Consider the following 20,079-nt stretch of genomic DNA (forward strand, 5'->3'; position numbering starts at 1 on the left):
TTACTTTTTATTACTTATCTTTCAATTCAGACCTTCTCCCATTCATCTTTCAGGCTCTCATTTACAACACTGCCTGGTTGCTAGGGTAAATTGGACCCTAGCAACCACATAGTTCCTGAGATGCCAAACTGGAGAGCCGCTGAACAAAAAATGAAATAACTGAAAAACCATACAAAATAAAAAATGAAGACCATTTGCAAATAATCTTAGAGCATCAATGTCTACACAATACAGGTTAATTTAAAATGGTGTTGTCCATAACTCTAGTTCAGCAGTAACTTTTAGTGTTGCAGCTGTTACAGAACAGTCCCATCCCCACCAGCATTGGGAGAATATAGAAACTGGAGTTCCGCAATAGCCAGGGGAATAAGAAAAGATTATGGGTACCAATAGCAAAACATTTCTAGGGACCCCAATCTTTGTTTCATGTACATAAAGGCCAGTGATGGGGGGCTGACAGGGGCCTTTATTCAACTGCACTCTCTACACTAGTGATGTGCCCCCCCCCGGACCCCCTCACTGTAAAGGTAAGCGAGGGGGGGCAGCATTGCAGGAACCGACTCTGGCGGCTCAAGGGCCAGAAACAACCCTGGGGGCTGAGGTTTGGGGAGGGTTTAGTTCAATGAAAATGCCTACACATTTGTAATTATAGACAATATGTTGCAATAGGGGCTAATTTTACTGGAAATACCTCCCCTGGAGCAAAGAACATGGCAGCTCCCATTCATATTTATAAACATGCAGATTTTACATACTCAACCTGTTCCCACCTGCCCTTACAGGTAACACAAGGTTGATCCAGTCTTTGCACCAGAGATTAATAAAAAAGCAGGAAACTGAATGGATCGAGATTTGGAGCAAATTATCGTGAATACTGCAAAAAGTGCAGTTACAGAAAGAGGGTTTTTTTTGTAATAGATATGGAAACTATTGTAGCTAAGAGAATGAGTCTGCATTCTGGGACTGCTCTACCATGTTGCGTAGCAATAGTTTTACAATCACACATTCCTGTATGGCAGTAAAATTCTCCCACTATGGGTCCGTGGTGGCTCTACTACTGCCTTGTGCTATTTTCTTTCTGCTATAACCTTCAGGCTCTATCTCAAATATTTCTTAGGGCAGAGGCAAAATATCTGCAGGGAAAAAGTATAGAGGATTAGTAACTGAGCAAAGTCAACCCCGAGTCTACATTGTCCCCATGCACATGGAAAAGTATCCCTTATTCACTGTTAAATAGCTAAAAAAATCACCCCCGGTCCAAAGCTGGACTCGTATTCAAAATAGGCCCTGGCATTTCAAGTACACAGAGGCCCAAACAGCCCCCCCTCCAGCCCAATAAATAGTGACTGTCTATAGCATCTTACAGCAGCCCCCCTGGCATTTGCCACAACCCACAGATTGCCAGTCCAGGCCAAATCTCAGTTGGCCATGAGGTATAGACAATCTGAGCATCATTGGTGACCCAATAGGTGAGGGCAGACCCAATCAGGTCCAAACTGGGATTAAATAAAGACCCTGGCCCAAACAGCCCCCCACCTGCCCCACTGCAATTTGCCAGAATCCACAACTTGGCCTGCCCTGTTCTTTTTGGTTACTAAATGTTATCTGACAGATGGGGAGGAGTAATTACATCTATGAGGAGGCCAATAAATCAACAGATTTGTGGGGCACCTATTATAGCAAAACTGTTTGCCCCACTGGAGGTGCGGGCTAATACTAATGACAATGCTTATATTAATATGAATACTGTTTGAGCAAAAATGAATACTGTTTGGCACTCTAAGCTACCTAGGAGCATTTTCTGGCACAAATAGCACTGGAGGTGAGGGCTAATACTAATGACAATGCTTATATTAATATGAATACTATTTGAGCAAAAATGAATACTGTTTGGCACTCTAAGCTACCTAGGAGCATTTTCTGGCACAAATAGCACTGGAGGTGAGGGCTAATACTAATGACAATGCTTATATTAATATGAATACTATTTGAGCAAAAATGAATACTGTTTGGCACTCTAAGCTACCTAGGAGCATTTTCTGGCACAAATAGCACTGTTTCCTACAAATGGAGTGCAGACTCTCAGTGGCGTTAATAGGGCACCACAGGCCTAGATGCAAAAACTGCACCCAGGCCCCCCAGTCTGCCTCCCGCCACTGGGATATGTGCCGCTGCGTGTAGTGAATCCAGTGGGAGGGCAGTCGTACCCCTGTTCCCCTGGTACAGGCTCTATAAGCCCACACCTCTGGTGGGGGAAACAATCTTACTATGATGGCAATTTCATCATATATTGAATGATTTGCTTTCACTGACCCCACCACACAACAATGATTGCTATGTGAGGCTACAATTTTGCTGCTACTGTTACTTTGTATTACTTATCTTTCTCTTTAGGCCCTCCTCTATTCATATTCCAGTCTCTGTTTCAAACCACTGCCAGGTTGCTTGATTAAACCAAATAACTAGCAAAATTCCAAACTGGAGAGCTGCCGAACAAAAAGCTAAATAATTAAAAACTGCAAATAATAGAAACAAAGACTTAAGCTGGGTATACACTGATATTATTGTACAAAACCTGATATTATTGTACAAAACCTCGTTTTGTATGATATTTGGTGCGTGTATGGTGGATCAACAAGACGACCGATATTGCAAAAGCATCAGATATCGGGCGCTGTTGAAGGCACCGAGCAAAATCTGTGTTAAGGCTGATGCCACACGTGGCGTAGGGCTGATTTTTTCGGCAAGCGGTAAAACGCTTGGCGAAAATTCAGCCCTACGCCTGCTACTTGTGCCTGCACCCGAATGAATGGAATACGCTCGGGTGCAGGCACATGTAGCCGATATACGCATGAAAACGCGAGACTTTGCATTCTCTCGTGTTTTCATGTGTATATCGGCTACATGTGCCTGCACCCGAGCGTATTCCATTCATTCGGGTGCAGGCACAAGTAGCAGGCGTAGGGCTGAATTTTCGGCAATCGTTTTTCCGCTTGCCGAAAAAATCAGCCCTACGCCACGTGTGGCATCAGCCTTAGGGCTGAATCGTCAGATGGAGGTGGAATCCATATTGTTTCTACCTCCATATCTGACATTTCAGCCCTGAACATGAATGGAGGGAATTAACAAAATTGATATGTGTATGGCCACCTTAATTGCAAACTAATTTAACTTGCCAATACATGGCAATTGTTCTCTTTTTGATGAGCGTAGCCTCTAAATCATTACCCATTACCATTAATGGGAGAAGAAATTGGGGTTAAGAACATAAAGGAAACAGAAAGGAAAAGAGATGATGAGAAGACATCTGGTCAGTCTGGTTATAACAGCCCTTGACCACTGACCAGGATACAGTTGTTCTGATGGCCCAGGGCATTAACCAGCCCCCCTGAGCTGCACGTGAGAAAAGGGCTCTGCACATGGAAATGCCATGCTTATCTGGGGCTGTTAAGCCGGGAGACAATAAAGGCTTTTCACAAGAGTCCTGCTCCATTTGCTTTTTTATAACCACCGCCTCCCTCCAAAAATAGCACCTTTGCCATTTACAACCCACCTGACACTTAGACATGTGGTCTGTGCCCAGACTAAACTACATGGCAGAACCTAATGTTGCATTTCTCTTATAAGCCCATACATGTGTGAAATAATATACCCATTCTACTGCAGGGTTTATCCTTTGTCTATTTCCCAAAATGTCTAGTAATGGATTATACATACAATTATCGTATGATCCCGGTTCCCTGATCCTCACCGCTACTGGTGGGCCCCTGCAGGGGTCTGGCATTTTTGGGGGTGCTTCATATTGCAGATAAAATAATTGTGGTTGGGCCCCCTTTGTTTTTGAGCCATAGGCAAAACCTCCTTTTGTCTACAGTAGAGCCCCCATTTTACGTTTTTCAGGGGACCATGATGGGACTGATGTAAAATCAGGGAAATGTGTTAAGGGCACATGGGACCCGTTATCCAGAATGCTTGGTATCTGGGGTTTTCCGGTTAAGGGGTCTTTCTGTAATTCAGATCTCCTACCTTAAGTCTGCTAAAAAATGTATTTAAACAATAATTAAACCCGATAGGATTATTTTGGCTCCAATAAGGATTAATTATAGCTTAGTTGGGATCAATTAGGGGGCCCCCTGTCGACGTCCTCCCCCGAGCACGTAAATTTAATGCATCAGGGGAGGAGCAGTCGGGCAGGGGAGCGCAGCAAGAGTCGGGTCTGGGGCGCCGGGGCCCACCGGGATATTTCCTGGTGTCTCTGAGGCCCAGTCCGACCCTGTACAAGGTATTGTTTTATTATTACAGAGAAAAAGTAAACCATTTTTAAAAATGTGAACTATTAGATTAAAATGGAGTCTAAGGGAGATGGCCTTCCTGTAATTTGGAACTTCCTGGATAATGGGTTTCCAGATAAGGGGTCCGATACCTGTACAGGAATTATTTTTTATTTGCAACACAGTTACTTTATTGAGTTATTTCACAGTTTTTAGCAGCTAAGTACTAAAAAACAACTTTAAACATTGTATCGGTTATTGATTGCTTTATATGTTACTCTGTATGTCCAATGTATAAAACCCACTTATTGTACAGCGCTGCGGGATATGTTGGCGCTTTATAAATGAATGTTAATAATAATAATAATAAAATAATAATAAACACACACAGTACTGTAAAACATTTTGCATTGAATGCATTTGTGTTTGCTAAAAGTTTGAACATCACTCTGAATGAATACAAAGATTAGGAAAAGAATACTGTACAGCACTGTATTGTTCCATCGAAAACAAAAATCTGTACTCTTTTAACCAGAATCCGCACCGTATACAGCCATTTTAATGGAGGACTGGCGTTTGTGTTGCGCACCTACAAATTCCCCATGCTTGTGCAACTCACGCGGTATTTTTGTAAACTCCCGGATTAAAAAATTAAGCGATTTGGGGGCATGATAAAAACAGTGTAAAATGCGGGAAATGCATAAGTAAAACCCGGGTCTAGAGCCCATAGGGATTCATTAAAATTGGTGGGACCACAACAAAACAGCGTAAAAGGAGGGAAAATGTTAAATCCGGGGATGTAAATTCAGGGTTCTACTGTATTTATTAAAGTGGTTTATTAACCACATTGCTGCCTTGCTTTGTGGCACAGATACTTGGCATATACTAAGGATGTATGTATGTATGTATATGTATGTATATTTTTATTTATAAAGCGCTACTTATGTACGCAGCGCTGTACAGTAGAATACATTAATACAAACAGGGGGTTAATAAGATAATAGATGAATACAAAGTGTAACAATAAATACAAATAAATACAAGATACAGTTACAGTTGCAATAAGTTAAGAGTCAAAGACACAAGAGGATGGAGGTCCCTGCCCCGTAGAGCTTACAATCTATATGAGGATCAGGGTGCTCATCTCACAAGACATTATACGTTACCCTGGGCCCGGACTGGCAATCTGGGGATTCTAGAAACTGCCAGAGGGGCTGCTGTAAGATGCCATAGACAGTCACTATTTATTGGGCTTGTGGGGGGCTGTTTGGGCCTCTGTGTATTGCTAGGGCTTATCCTGAATCCCAGTCTGCATTGGCTCATAATTGCCACAAGATATATATATATATATATATATATATACACAGTGGTGTGAAAAACTATTTGCCCCCTTCCTGATTTCTTATTCTTTTGCATGTTTGTCACACTTAAATGTTTCTGCTCATCAAAAACCGTTAACTATTAGTCAAAGATAACATAATTGAACACAAAATGCAGTTTTTTAATGAAGGTTTACATTATTAAGGGAGAAAAAAAACTCCAAATCTACATGGCCCTGTGTGAAAAAGTTATTGCCCCCCTTGTTAAAAAATAACTTAACTGTGGTTTATCAATTTAAATTTTCAATTTCAATATCAATTTCTGTAGTCACCCCCAGGCCTGATTACTGCCACACCTGTTTCAATCAAGAAATCACTTAAATAGGAGCTACCTGACACAGAGAAGTAGACCAAAAGCACCTCAAAAGCTAGACATCATGCCAAGATCCAAAGAAATTCAGGAACAAATGAGAACAAAAGTAATTGAGATCTATCAGTCTGGTAAAGGTTATAAAGCCATTTCTAAAGCTTTGGGACTCCAGCGAACCACAATGAGAGCCATTATCCACAAATGGCAAAACATGGAACAGTGGTGAACCTTCCCAGGAGTGGCCGGCCGACCAAAATTACCCCAAGAGCGCAGAGACAACTCATCCGAGAGGCCACAAAAGACCCCAGGACAACATCTAAAGAACTGCAGGCCTCACTTGCCTCAATTAAGGTCAGTGTTCACGACTCCACCATAAGAAAGAGACTGGGCAAAAACGGCCTGCATGGCAGATTTCCAAGGCGCAAACCACTTTTAAGCAAAAAGAACATTATGGCTCGTCTCAATTTTGCTAAAAAACATCTCAATGATTGCCAAGACTTTTGGGAAAATATCTTGTGAACCGACGAGACAAAAGTTGAACTTTTTGGAAGGTGCGTGTCCCGTTACATCTGGCGTAAAAGTAACACAGCATTTCAGAAAAAGAACATCATACCAACAGTAAAATATGGTGGTGGTAGTGTGATGGTCTGGGGTTGTTTTGCTGCTTCAGGACCTGGAAGGCTTGCTGTGATAGATGCAACCATGAAGTCTACTGTCTACCAAAAAATCCTGAAGGAGAATGTCCGGCCATCTGTTCGTCAACTCAAGCTGAAGCGATCTTGGGCGCTGCAGCAGGACAATGACCCAAAACAAACCAGCAAATCCACCTCTGAATGGCTGAAGAAAAACAAAATGAAGACTTTGGAGTGGCCTAGTCAAAGTCCTGACCTGAATCCTATTGAGATGTTGTGGCATGACCTTAAAAAGGCGGTTCATGCTAGAAAACCCTCAAATAAAGCTGAATTACAACAATTCTGCAAAGATGAGTGGGCCAAAATTCCTCCAGAGCGCTGTAAAAGACTCGTTGCAAGTTATGGCAAACGCTTGATTGCAGTTATTGCTGCTAAGGGTGGCCCAACCAGTTATTAGGTTCAGGGGGCAATTACTTTTTCACACAGGGCCATGTAGGTTTGGATTTTTTTACTCCCTAAATAATAAAAACCCTCATTTAAAAACTGCATTTTGTGTTTACTTGTGTTATCTTTGACTAATAGTTAAATGTGTTTGATGATCAGAAACATTTTGTGTGACAAACATGCAAAAGAATAAGAAATCAGGAAGGGGGCAAATAGTTTTTCACACCACTGTATATATATATATATATATAAAAAAAAAAAAATATATATATATATATATATAAATGTATATTTTATATATATATATATATATATATATATATATATATATATATATATATATATATATATATATATATATATAAATGTAGCAGGTTATATAGGTTACTGAAAAAAATATATATAGATATATCAACTGTATGTGGGTTAATTGGAAAACATATATATATATATATATATATTATATTATATATAAATATATATATGTTTTCCAATTAACCCACATACAGTTGATATATCTATAACTAAACATAGATTATGTAACTTGTATGTTATTGCACATGAGTTCCCCCAGCACAACAAGCTCTGACAGATGACAAGTAACTCCCGGCCAGTGGTGCCATGAAGCTCCAGTCCAGGTATTACTCCGCGCTTCTCTCTCCCCCATTGCCGAATGATGATTCCAAGTGTCGCGCAAAGGCCGGACTGGATCGCGTTGTGACCAATCCCCCGGCGGCGGCCAATCTTCCCTGACAAGCTGTGCCTCCCGCCTGCCCGCACACGCCGCAGCACAGGCCCATTATTGGTCGCTTCCCCCCCACCCCCCCCCATGTAGGCCGACTTGGTGGATCCGCCCGGAAGTGCCGCCATTTTGGATCCTCTGCGCACAGGGAGAGTGAGAGCGGAGCGTGACCCGGGGGACGGCGAGCGGGAAACGGGAGCTGAGGGCGGCTCTCCCCCCACCCGGTAAGGGCTTGCAGGGAGGCGGGATCTCTTAGTCCGGGTTCATGGACAGGGGTTTCTGTCACCTCATTCTCGAAGGAGTTGTTGCTGGGTAACGGGATCTCCGCCCCACCCCGCTCCTCCTGAGTAACGGGATGTAAGGGCCGGGCGCGGAAACTAGCTGTACTGTACTGTGCTACTGCTGCCCATTACCCTGTCCCTCCTGCCTCAGTATCCCATAGGGGCTGCAGCCGGGCTACACGCACCGGGATCCCCTGAGGCGCTGCATGAGGTGCCTGTGCATTGCCCCTGTACTTGTTACCCCCCCAGCTGCCTGATTGCATCCCAGATACCCCAGGCCTGGGCACCCTGCAGCCCTCCAGCTGCTGCTAAACGTATAGGGTGTTCCCCCCTGCTGCATGGTCTCTCCCTGCTACTTTGTTTCAGGAGTCTGAACCAACAGTGCACCAACAGGTGGCTTGTGTTTGCCCCACACTAACCCCTTCCCATGGGAATAGGGACTTGCCCTCTGGCCTGGGAGCTCCAGCATGTGGCTTTACTCCACGGACAGTGATTGCTGCATGTTTTTTTGGATTCCTAGAAACCTCCATGTAAGCCTTCACCTCATTGGCCCAGGCATTAAGGGGTATCTCAATAGCCACTGTTTGTATGTCTAACACTTTCAAGGGGATCATGCCCCCACTAAAGGAGTGCCTTTGGCAGTGCCAGCAGGGTTGGTAGGGAATGCCCAGGCTGTGCAATAGATTCCCAGTGCTGAGGCTCAGGGTGACTTTAGCTTCCAGACAGGCCTCACGCTAGAGCTGGGCAGTATGACCAAAAATTTATATCACGGTATTTTTCAAAATTATATCGGTGTCGCGGTATTTGACGGTATTTTTTTTTTTCCATGCATGATTAGGTGTTAACCCCATTTCCTAATAAATTAGAGAATAATTACTACTGTATTGAAAATCAGAGTCAGGCAAGCGAAGGATCGGCAACAGAAAGTCGTAAGGCAGGCTTAGTTTCCCAGGCAAGGCTGCAGACAACATAGCACAGGAGGAGGCGTTTGATAGCTTTAAATACCCCCCCACGCATGCGCAGAACCGGCGCCACGTCACAGACGTGCACGCTTTGACATGTACGTGCGCTTTGACGCTCCTATGCAATGTCCCGTGGACAACGGGACATGCGCGAGATGGGTGAGTACCCTGACACCCCGGTATTGCGGTATCTGAAAAATGAATATAGTTTTAAAAAGAAACACCGGTATTCGGTATTAAACGGTATATCACCCAGCCCTATTTCATGCTTATTTTTATTCCATAGCAACCATCCTGCCTGCCCCTGTGTAATTGTATGTCCGTTCCCTGGTTGCCAGACATCTCCAGTTCCTGGCCCCATCAGAGGTTCCGAGCTTTGGCCAGGGCCACTTTATGTTATAACCTGTAGAAGCCATAGTTCCAGGTATATGGGGAAAGGTTTTCAACCCAAATCTCACCCTAATTGACCTTCAGGTGTATATTGGAGAGCAAATAGGCATTCACCCCAAAATGTTTGCCTTAGCAGTGATACCCGCGGCACCACTGGGACACGTTGGTGACCTACTTTCCCTGTTGAGTCTGGGGAGGCACTGTGGGGCCTCACATGCACTGTTGGTTCCGCTGGGTGCCTGACCGTGTGTATATTGTATGTGACGACTCCTTCATGCGTGTGACAGGCCCTAATGGGAGGCCGTGCAATCTTCATTCTGCATGGTTGCTTACATGTGTCTGTTTTTTAATTAGTAATGGTAACATTGGCAGTGCCTAGCAGCACGTGGCCGCAGAGGTGAATGGGGATTGGACTGCATGGTGTGCATGGGTAACTGCCAGTGCACTGCATGGGATGTGCCGGGAACCTAAGTATGCTGTGTACTTCAGGCTTAACCATTATAACCTGTGCAGTTTATTTTCCAGCTCTGCTGAGCGGAGCATAGGGAATATAAAGTGCCCAGCTTTCCAGATCCCATCGCTTGCAACTCCCTGCTGTTCCCTAGCAAAGAATTCTGGGAGCTACGTGACATTCTTTCCTCGGTGCCTTTTGTCTTGTTTAATCTTATTGTATTTCTCTTATCTATTATATCAGGCTTTACTCCTGTCTCACCCCCCCCCCCCCCCCCCCAGCAACAAGCCCCATACTCTTTCCTATGTAAGCCTGGAAAGTGCTTCTCCTTCCTTACATAATCCGCATGTCATTGGTTCCTATGCCCCCTACCTCCAGAGTAATTACACTTACACAATTAGGTCTTTCTGCCCCACAATCAACTGATACCGGCTTAGGAATTCTTTCCTTTAATACCCTTAATTTTCTTGTATCATTTGGTTTTTGCCTTCTCTTAGGTTAGATAGAATTAAACTGCCCGTATATGCATGGTGGGCTGACAATCCCAACTGATATTCATGTATTGTGTATATTGGTTGGTTCACCGATTGGGCAATATATTGGCTGGGTGTTTGAGTGAGTCTGCTTATTAGCCCTGGTACTTCAGTACTGATGCCCCCTGCTGGCTACGCCACAGAGCTGTGGATTTTGTAGTTTGGCTGTACCAGCTGGGTTTATGGGCTAGTGTCGTGGCTATCACTCGTGTAAGCATATTACTTAATTGGGGACAGTTTGTCAGTCAGTTTGCTAGTAGTTTCTTTTGATAGTCCAGCCCAGTGATCCCCAACCAATGACTCAGGGCAACATGTTGCTCACCAACCCCTTGGATATTGCTCTCAGTGCCCCCAAACCAGGTAGTTATTTTTGAATTCCTGACTTGGGGGCAAGTTTTGGTTGAATAAAAACAAGATTTCCTACCAAATAAAGCCCACTGTAAGCTTATAGTGTGCATAGAGGCTGCCTAATAGCCAATCTTAGCCCTTATTTGGCACCTCCATGAACTTTTCTGATGCTTGTGCTGCTCCCCAAGTGTTTTTACATTTGACATATGGAAACTAAAATAGTGCCCATCCCAAGGAACTGTTGGCAAATTGCTCAGAGTTGGTGGTGCTTATATAGAAGATACATTAGGCCGGTGTGTTTTTCAGAGGAATTGTAGCCTAGGGTCCAGGGATATTTTCCTTGGGGGGTGCCACCCCACCTAGTGAACAAATTTCCTGGCTTGCAATCGCATCTGCTGTTGTTTTTGGGTGAAGATTGGCTGCATTATCTGCACTACAGAATGGAGCCCCTGTGGCCCCATAAGCTTCCTTTTGTAGGTGGCATATTTTTGTTTCCAATTTTTTTAAACCCCCAGTTTGTTTTCCTGTTAAAGATAGCAAGCATTAGTATGTAACTTGTGTGCACCAATCCCTTCTTTGCATAAGGCCTTGTGCACTTTGGCACTGGGCCTGTTTGTGCGACTGAGACACACAATCACGTGCAATTGCATTTGGTTTTCATGGAGCAACAAGCCTTTTTTTTTTCTCCTTGAGGGAAACACTTTCCAGCTTAAAATTGAATCCAGCTGCGACGTGAAAAGAACTAAAGCGTAACAAAAAAATTAGGCTTGCAATGCTACACTTTATATTTTGGGTTTCCTTATTTCATTTTTAGCAGGGAAGGTCTGTGCCCCCAAAGGATGCCCTAGTAGCCCCCCACCTCCTTTCTGCTGATTCCCAGCACATATTCTGGGCTGCTGGCACTTACCTGAGCTTAGGGACCTACTCACAATATGCAGTATTTAATATAAAATTCACTCTTACAAGGACAATTGGTAATTCAGATTGACTTTACATGGCAGCTTAGAAACCAGTACATTCTGCATAATATTAATCAGCCTTTTTGCATCAGCTTCTGTGACAGACAAACCTCATTGTCTGCTTGATAATTTCCCATGACTCATAAGATGGCCTAACAAGATCCAAGATATGGGGGGGGTCGGGTCTTCTGGGGGCAGTTTTGAAGGCCTGGGTCATTACTGTTATAGGGCTGCCAAACTTCTGTGCTAGTATAGTTCAGTATATAATATACAGTATTTCTAGCTATAATTATTGCTCTTTTCAATATGCCAGTAATGGCGGACAAAAATAGAGCTACTGTGTACAACCTTGCTTGTGTGCATAGGCAGCTCAGTAGATAAAGTAAATGACCTGTTCTGTCTAAACTAGGACCAGTTCAGTGTGCCTTATCCCTGCTTCTGTTATGTTCTATACATGTGTAAAAACAGCCACCTCATCTTTCTCCATAGGTGCAAGTAACTATCAGGGTCACCTGATCTTCAGGACTCTGATCAGTTTCTTGGAAATCAAGAAAACGCTAATGTAAGTCTTTTTCTATTTGTTAATATGAATGATTACTGATGTATATGTACATGTGTACCTGTGGTCTTGTTGAAATGCGTTCATTTGGATCAGAACCACATATATCTTGCTGCATGATAAATAGTTCCACTCCTTGTTTATCCGTTCTACATTGAGAGGTCCAGTAACAACACAGGCGAATTTGCACCCACCAACATAAGCTTTGTTCTTTTTCGTGTTATGAATGAAGCACATCTTTTTGTACTGTTTGTTGCTCTAATGGGCCGGGGGTCGTTTATACAGGATCTATGAAATAATCAAGCATATTATTATTATCTCTGAAAAAGATATTTCAAGCTGTAAAGAAAAATAGTGTTTAGAAATACAAAATAGTCATAGTTGCTTGAGGCAAGTGAGGTACAATAGAGTATATATTATAGAAAAGCAGCCTGTAGCATTCTAGTGCTATATAAATGCATGATTGGGAGGCTTGGGGGTTACTCAGTATCATGATAAACTGTAAAGGTGCATAACACATGGACATTTGCAATTTGGTGACAGCGGGACTGGAGCCTTCACATTCCTTTGTTACATTGGGAGCAGATGAAAGGTAAATTGCTAGACAAATGAATGCAAATGAATCCCACATTGTGGCTATCCATTCTTGTCTAGCTTATATTTCCTTTCATTAGAAGCTTTTTCTCCTGGCCAATGAGCACATGGTGTTGTTATCTTCATGCTTTTTGGGTAGGAAATCTATTGAGACAGTACTTGTTCCCATATGATATCCAGAGATTTGGCTTTCGGTCAGTAATGTCCCAGAACTAATCCTTTTTTAACCAAATCTCATTTTGCTGTAAGTATGTGTAAAATTTAGGGTCCCTCAGGGGTCTCCTGTAACAGTGGCTGGTTGGCACTTCTGTGGGAAGCCCAACATAGCAGTAAAAAGTAAGTAGTGGTGAGGCTAATATATATATATTATGTACATATTGGCACTATTCCCTGCAGTTTTGCACTTAATACTGGGGAAAAATGTTGGTATAGTTTTGGTATTTTATTGTATGGGCTCTTTCACTGTGGGGCCATATGACTAGCTGGCATTCTGTGAGAGCAGCTGCAAACTCGAATATCTAAAATTCCCATGTACCAGTAGGTGGCCATACATGGGCTGATAAAACTACTGACTCAGCGTCTCCATGCCTAGTTGACAATGTTTTGGCTAGTGAATTCGGACCCTTCTGATAGTCTGCTTTAACTATATCTTGCCGAAATCAGGTGGATTTCTATTGGGCAAGTAAGGAAAACAATTTGGGCAAGGACTATATCGCTGCATTCATGTGGCCCTCTCTAAATAGATCTCCCTAGGCCCCTATTATAAATCAATCATTGCCCAATCGCATCACCCTGATTTGACCAGTGTGTTGGTGTCCAAATTGGTTAAAGGAGAAGGAAAGGTAAAAACTAAGTAAGCTTTATCAGAAAGGTCTATGTACAGCCATAAGCACTCACAGAAACTTCTCTGTGTATAGATTTCTTGTGTCTGTAATTCATGTGCCAGAGACACGCAGCTCTCTCCTCTCTCCTGCTCCCCCCTCCCTCAAGAATGCTAAGAACTCACTCCCCCCCTTAGGAATGTGGATCTGAGGCAATCAGCAGGAAGCTGACTCATAGTCTATTTAACTGAGCATGTTCACTTGGTCTGGGTGTCTGTGCAGGAGCGAGGCATTATGGGAACTTTCTTTACACAGCTCAATGTTGTTTCTTCCTGTTTGGCTTCTCATCATCTGAACAGGTGAAATATGGGGAGACTTAAGGGCACTATTGAGAGAACTGAAGATATGCCTGCAGCTGGAGATTAACTCTTTATTAGCCTTTCCTTCTCCTTTAAAGACCTGCTTTTTTGGGTGAGCTGATCTTAAGGTGGCCAAACACAGGTCGATTCTAGCTGCTGATATCGGGTTTTTAGGCCAATTTGACAGCTTATCTGTCCGTGTATGGGCAGGAACGACGGGCCTCCCCGACTGACATCTGGCCTGAAATCGGGCAGGTTAGAGTTTTTTATTGGACTGGGATCCGCATTGGCTCATTGATGTGGCCCCTGAACTGACAGGGCCAATACCCGCCAAACAACCAAATTAGCCCGATATTGCTCACCCATAGGAGGGGATATCGGGAGAAGATCCACTTGCTGTATGGCCAAATTTTACGCTATGGGTAGATATTATTGTGAGTGCCCAGCTTTAAGCTGGCCATACACGCACCAATAATATCATCCAAAACCTCGTTTTGTACGACATTCGGTGCATGTATGGCAACTCGGCGAGGCGGCAGATATCGCAGGAGTCTGCGGATATCGGTTGACTTGCCAATCCGGGCAGGTTAATAGATTTTGATTGGTTTCAATGGCGCCTGAGCAAAATCTACGTTCAGGGCTGAATCGGCAGAAGAAGGTAGAAATTCTATTGTTTCTACCTCCATATCTGACGATTCATCCCTGAACGTCAGTGGAGGGTTGGAACAATCTTTCAGGCGACCGATGGTGGCACAAAAGATCGGAAATCGCCTCGTGTGTGGCCAGCTTTAGGCTGGCCGTACATTAAAAGATCCCCTCATTTGCTGTTATCACCAAACGAGGATCAGTCCCTGATATGCTCACCTCAAGGTGTCCGATTTCAGATCACTTTGATGGGATACAGGCCATCTGGATGAGCACCACATAGAGATGATGCACTTCTAGGGCCAAGTGTATTTTTAAATGTGCCCTATCAACATTTGCCCAATTGTGGGCCAAATATCCGTCGGGTAGGCCCAACTGAGGGAACCCATAAATGAGCCTATAAGCTGCCCAGTCGGCCTGTTTATAGCCACCATTACTAGAATTGCAGATTGAGCCAGCAGCTCTTTTAAGCGTTTGTTAAAGCAAAGCAAGATATATATAATAAATGAAATATTAAATAATGAAATATCCATAGAAATGGTATATAGCTAAATAATAAATATCTATATAAATGATAGCATCCCTCTATCCATGCTACCACATAGTCTGCTCCCTGAAACATTTCGCTAAGTGCTGTTCCTTTGTGCCGCAAAGCCATTTATTATGTTATATTGAAGCCTCTCATTGCCTTTAATGCCTGTTACCCAGCTTGCACTTGAAATCTGATACTGTATCCTCTTTGTGCATTGCAAAGGGAGACTGCCTGAGCTAACTTACATTTTTGTACATTACTGCAGAATATGCGCCAGTACCTACTAAATCAGTAGTATTGGGGCCTGCCCCTTTCTACCAGGACAGTTCTGTGTGGCCTGCTCTGTAAATAGGGAGAGACTCGTTCTTAGTCAGTAATTTGCTGGAGTTGTCATTGCGCATCCCCAGATGTGTACCCCCTGCATTCCCCTGTTTGTGGGCCCTCCGATGGGCCTACCTCACCTGTTTCTGGCTGAAAATCAGGCAGGTTTGGTTTTCCCTGTCGGATTAAGGACAGATTCTGCTCGTTGATATGGTCCTCACCCTGATGGCCTGTTTGTTGTGATCTGCCCTATATTGCCCACCTTGGGTGGGCATATTGGCGAAAGATCTGCTCATTTGACAAGGTTGCCCAGTAAACCAATTTTATAAAGTATGGCCAGCTTAAGGGTGAAGACACATGGAGCTTCTTAGTAGCAACTACTTTTCACGGCTACTAAATGCCAGAAAATACCCTGCCATAGACAATACTGGGAATTGCCTCTGCTAAAACACACGTAGAGACAATTATCAGTAAATGATCAGCATTGTCTATTTTAGTAGCTGCTACTAGTAGCTCTGTGTGTCTTCACCCTAAGCCAAGCTGCAAGCTTTGTTATCCTTTGAGATAAGGAACAGCTCATTATAGAGAGGGCTTATCTATGGATTGGTGAAACATGTTGCAATTTCTCTTGTACGGTGACTGTGTAGAACCAGGAAGTGAGAAACTGTACTGTAAAGCTGGCCATAGTGCCCAGATTTGCTTAGCGGTTCGGCAATATTGTCAATATGTGTGTTTGGATGCGATGCCAGGGTGTAGTTGCACGGCGCATACTCAGATGAGGAAGTGAAAACAGCCTCCGCTTCTCTTTACTTCCTGTCAGACTAACCAGGCTGTGTAAACAGTGCTGTTTGTAAATAGCAAATCTTATAATATATGTCTGAGTCTTTGCCTGATTTGGACACCTGGCAGTACAGGCAAGCACGGCTACCCCAAGTGCCCCTTGTTTGTATATTTGAATAGCCCCTCTGCCTTTGCGATATACCAGTTTATTTCTGTGTTCCCTTGTAGCTTTCTAGATGGTGTACAAGCCATAGCAACAGGTTGCCCATCACATTAAGAAGCACATCTGCATCAGCCCATTAACTAAAGGCCTTTTGGGTCACTGGTGCTTTCAAGATGTATGAATAAAGAATGTGAAAACTCTCTTTGGATCACTTCCATACATGCCACCGTGTCTGCATTCTGCTTGCAGCTTTTCCCTCCGCAAGAGGTTTTTATTAAGCTGATTTATGTTTTTTTTTTAATCATTTTTAGTGTGTATACAATTTACACACAGCGTTCTGTCTGTTATAAACCTACAGATAAGACACGTAGATTTCTTGGGGTATTTCCTAAGGCAGATATTGTGTGTTATTTCCCCAAAATGTTTCCCGGTAACCCTGGTGAAAGAAGGTACATGGGCAACTGCCAGCTGGGAGAAAGGCTTTATCTGCCTTGCAGGAAATGGACCTTCAAAGCAAAATGGGGCCCATTCGGGAGTCTCATTAAGTGAACAAAGTTGTTTACTGGAGTTTAAGATTATAGCTGGCCACGTGTGTGCCTTGTGAGTGATTTCAGGGGGCCTTGAGTAATAGTCATATTTGCTTGTTTTGCTGGTCCAGAGCAATCAGACTGGCTCACTAAGAACTGGAAACAAACAGCTGGGTCTGAAATTATAGCATGTCTGCTGTCTTCTTATTTCTTTGAATTATAGTATCACCCCCTGCCAAGCTTTTTAAAAAAGTAAATATAATTTCAAGCAACTTTGCAATATACATCAGTTAAAAATATGCAACCTTTTTATTATTTTTAATGTAATAATGGGATTTGGAACAGTTCCCTAAGCCCCACCCCCTGTTCCTTCTGATCTGGCTGACTACTTTGAGACTCAAATAAAATGAAACAGTAGTTGCCTGTCCTCAGCCTGCCTTCAGCCTGCATCCTCTCAATCCCACAATTCCCTGCACACGTGATGTCAATAAGGAAAGGAACATCCCAGTGCAATGCATTGTGGGTTATGTAGTTCCTGCATGCTGTCTGTAAGCTGTGGGGAAGGTGTTACAATTGGTAACATCAATGTTTGAATATATCTATGAAGATTCCCATTCATGCAGGCCATAATATACGGTATCTAGTGGAATTAAGTCTAAAACAACTGGACTTTTCTGAGTTTTCTGGGAAAACATTTCACCATTCATCTGAGTGGCTTCTTCAGTTCAAATGACTGGTTGGGAATTCCCTGAGGGAAGTACAGTCTTTGGGTGTCTGTGACTGTAGCCTGTAGCTAGCATTTATTCATATTTCTTGAAGGAACATATTACAGTGACATATTAAGGGTTTCTGTGTAGTGTGGGTCTCTAGCAAATTTTGGTTTGTTAGCCAGAGTTCCTCTTTAATTTACTGGATAGTGGCTAAAGCTGGCCATACATGCCCACATTTGCTTGAGCAGGACAGGGTTAAAAAAAAAAAAAAAGACCATCAAGTTCATTATGTTCGACTGACCTATCTCACATACATAAACTATATATACATCAATACTAACTGTAGATATTAGTATCACAATAGCCTTGGATACTATGCTTGTTCCAGGACCCCCTCTAACCTCATTCTTTAAATCTTCCATCCCCTTTACCAGTTTAGTTGCAGTCGGCAAGTCGGGGGTATTTTAACAGATAATCCTGTCATTTTGGTGGATTTAATGATTATCCCTCCTAAAGTAAAAAGTCTGTTGGTGTGTCATTATGGGATTATGAGGAAAAAAAAGCTGCTGCTCCCCTTCAGTTCTTGCTGTTGTGATTGGGCAATGGGCTGAAGGGAACAATAGAAAAAGTTGCCATACACTTGTATTGCCCTATGTGCAGAATTGGTCTATGTAAGGTGGCTTCATTAGTGTGTGTGCGCTGACAGGCAGGGGGATCAGGCCATTGGCGCAAACAGTGAATATTGGCGTGGAAACATTAATACATGCATTTCATGCCAAATTCCACTGTGTGTCTGTGTGTGTGTGTGCGCTGATGGCCTGACCCCCTGCCTGACAGCTCACACATTCAGGAAGTAGAAATCAGAGCATCGGGTTTTTCCTGTCTGCCATTAGCTCTATTATAGACATTGGGGCATTCCAGTTATCTCTCAGACAACTTCTGATGTTCTGTAATTAGTTTTTCCCTTAATATTCACTGGAAATCATTTTTTGTAAGAAATGTACACGCGGCACAATGGGGAAATAGTTTCGCAATAAAGTGCAACAGTCTGCCATTTCCCTAAATGTGTATGTTGGAGATCTCTAAAGCATTCTGTGTTGCGATGAACTATTTGTCAGCATAGTGGGTGTGATCTGTGTCCCTTTTGTTCCTTATCAGGAGGTATGGCAAGGCAGTGCAACATTTGATAAGGCCATAAGAACATAAAATACAAGTTCCCTGTGTAGTACTGCCAGCCATGTGTATGTGAGGATAATGGGGATCTAAATGACTTTTACCCATAATACATGTTACAGCGTGTGTCTCAAAAGCTCATGGGCAATTTACTAGGGGTCAGTGTTAAGGTGGCTATACATGGGCAGATTTAAGCTCCTGAAAGGTGATTCTAGCTGTTGATATTGGTCCGATTCGGCAGCTTATGGGGCCGTGTATGGGCACTAACGACGGGCCTGCCCGACCAACGTCTTGCCTGAAATCGCAGATCTCGATTGGGCAGGTTTGATTTTTAGTGGGACCAGGGACTGCATCGGCTTGTTGATGCAGTCCCCGAACCGACGGGCGCCTATACCTGTTGTTCTAATTTAATCGTTTGGCCCCAGGGCCATACAACAGAATTAGCCCAATATCGCCCACCTGTAGGTGGGGATATTGGGAGAAGATCCCATACACGTAGGTGGGGATATCGGGAGAAGGTGGCTATACACGCTTGTATGACCACCTTAACCTTAAGAGTCCGTTAAACCAATTCGGCATCTTATCTACCCAATTATGGGGACCCCGACAGCCCTACCCTACCCGAAAAATGGGCCAGGTGTCAATTGGGCAGGTTTGATTCTTTAGTTGGATTGGGGACCGCATAGGCTCATTGATGTGGTCCTTGCTCCGACTGCTTTTATCTCCACCCTTGTAAACTAAACCATTGAACACTGTGAAAACCACTGAGCACTGCTCATGAATGTGTATTGGAAAGTTGCTTAGCATTATATTTTCTATTATTGTGCAACGAAACGGCACTTAAAGGGGAAGTGCAGGCTAAAACTGGCCGTGTTTTTGGTGGTTACTGTGCAACACAAGATTACGTGCGCCTTGTTGATGTGCAAATGTCGCTTTGCTTGCTGTTTCAGCTGCCCCAGTGCCGCTTCTTGCCCTGCCGTTAGCACGGAGCAGTGAAAGCTTTGCTGTAGGAAGTGTGAAAATGACTAGTTCTTTAATGATGTGGGAGGTGGCCCTGTGCCCAGAGCTGCCTTTTGCCTTTAGGCCATAACTGGGCTGCACAGAGAAGGCAGTGTGACTAGTTGTTTCCCAAGTAACAGTAGTTAATCTCGCCAGCGCTGAGATCTTTGTGAATATTTTGTTATTTAGAACGA

The 20,079-nt window shown here is 43.4% G+C and overlaps 1 protein-coding gene across 8 annotated transcripts in view; it reads left to right on the forward strand.

Moving 5' to 3' along the window:
* The first annotated feature begins 7,777 nt into the window (after window positions 1-7,777).
* The window catches only part of celf1 (CUGBP Elav-like family member 1), a 31,844-nt gene continuing 19,542 nt past the window's right edge, over window positions 7,778-20,079 (forward strand). Inside the window, exons 1-2 of one of the 8 annotated variants that reach the window (XM_012961175.3) lie at window positions 7,778-8,002; window positions 12,192-12,264. The gene's annotated coding sequence lies outside the window, so the exon portion shown is untranslated. 8 annotated transcript variants of the gene reach the window in all.

This window comes from Xenopus tropicalis, chromosome 4 (genome assembly GCF_000004195.4).
Source record: "Xenopus tropicalis strain Nigerian chromosome 4, UCB_Xtro_10.0, whole genome shotgun sequence".
NCBI lineage: Eukaryota > Metazoa > Chordata > Amphibia > Anura > Pipidae > Xenopus > Xenopus tropicalis.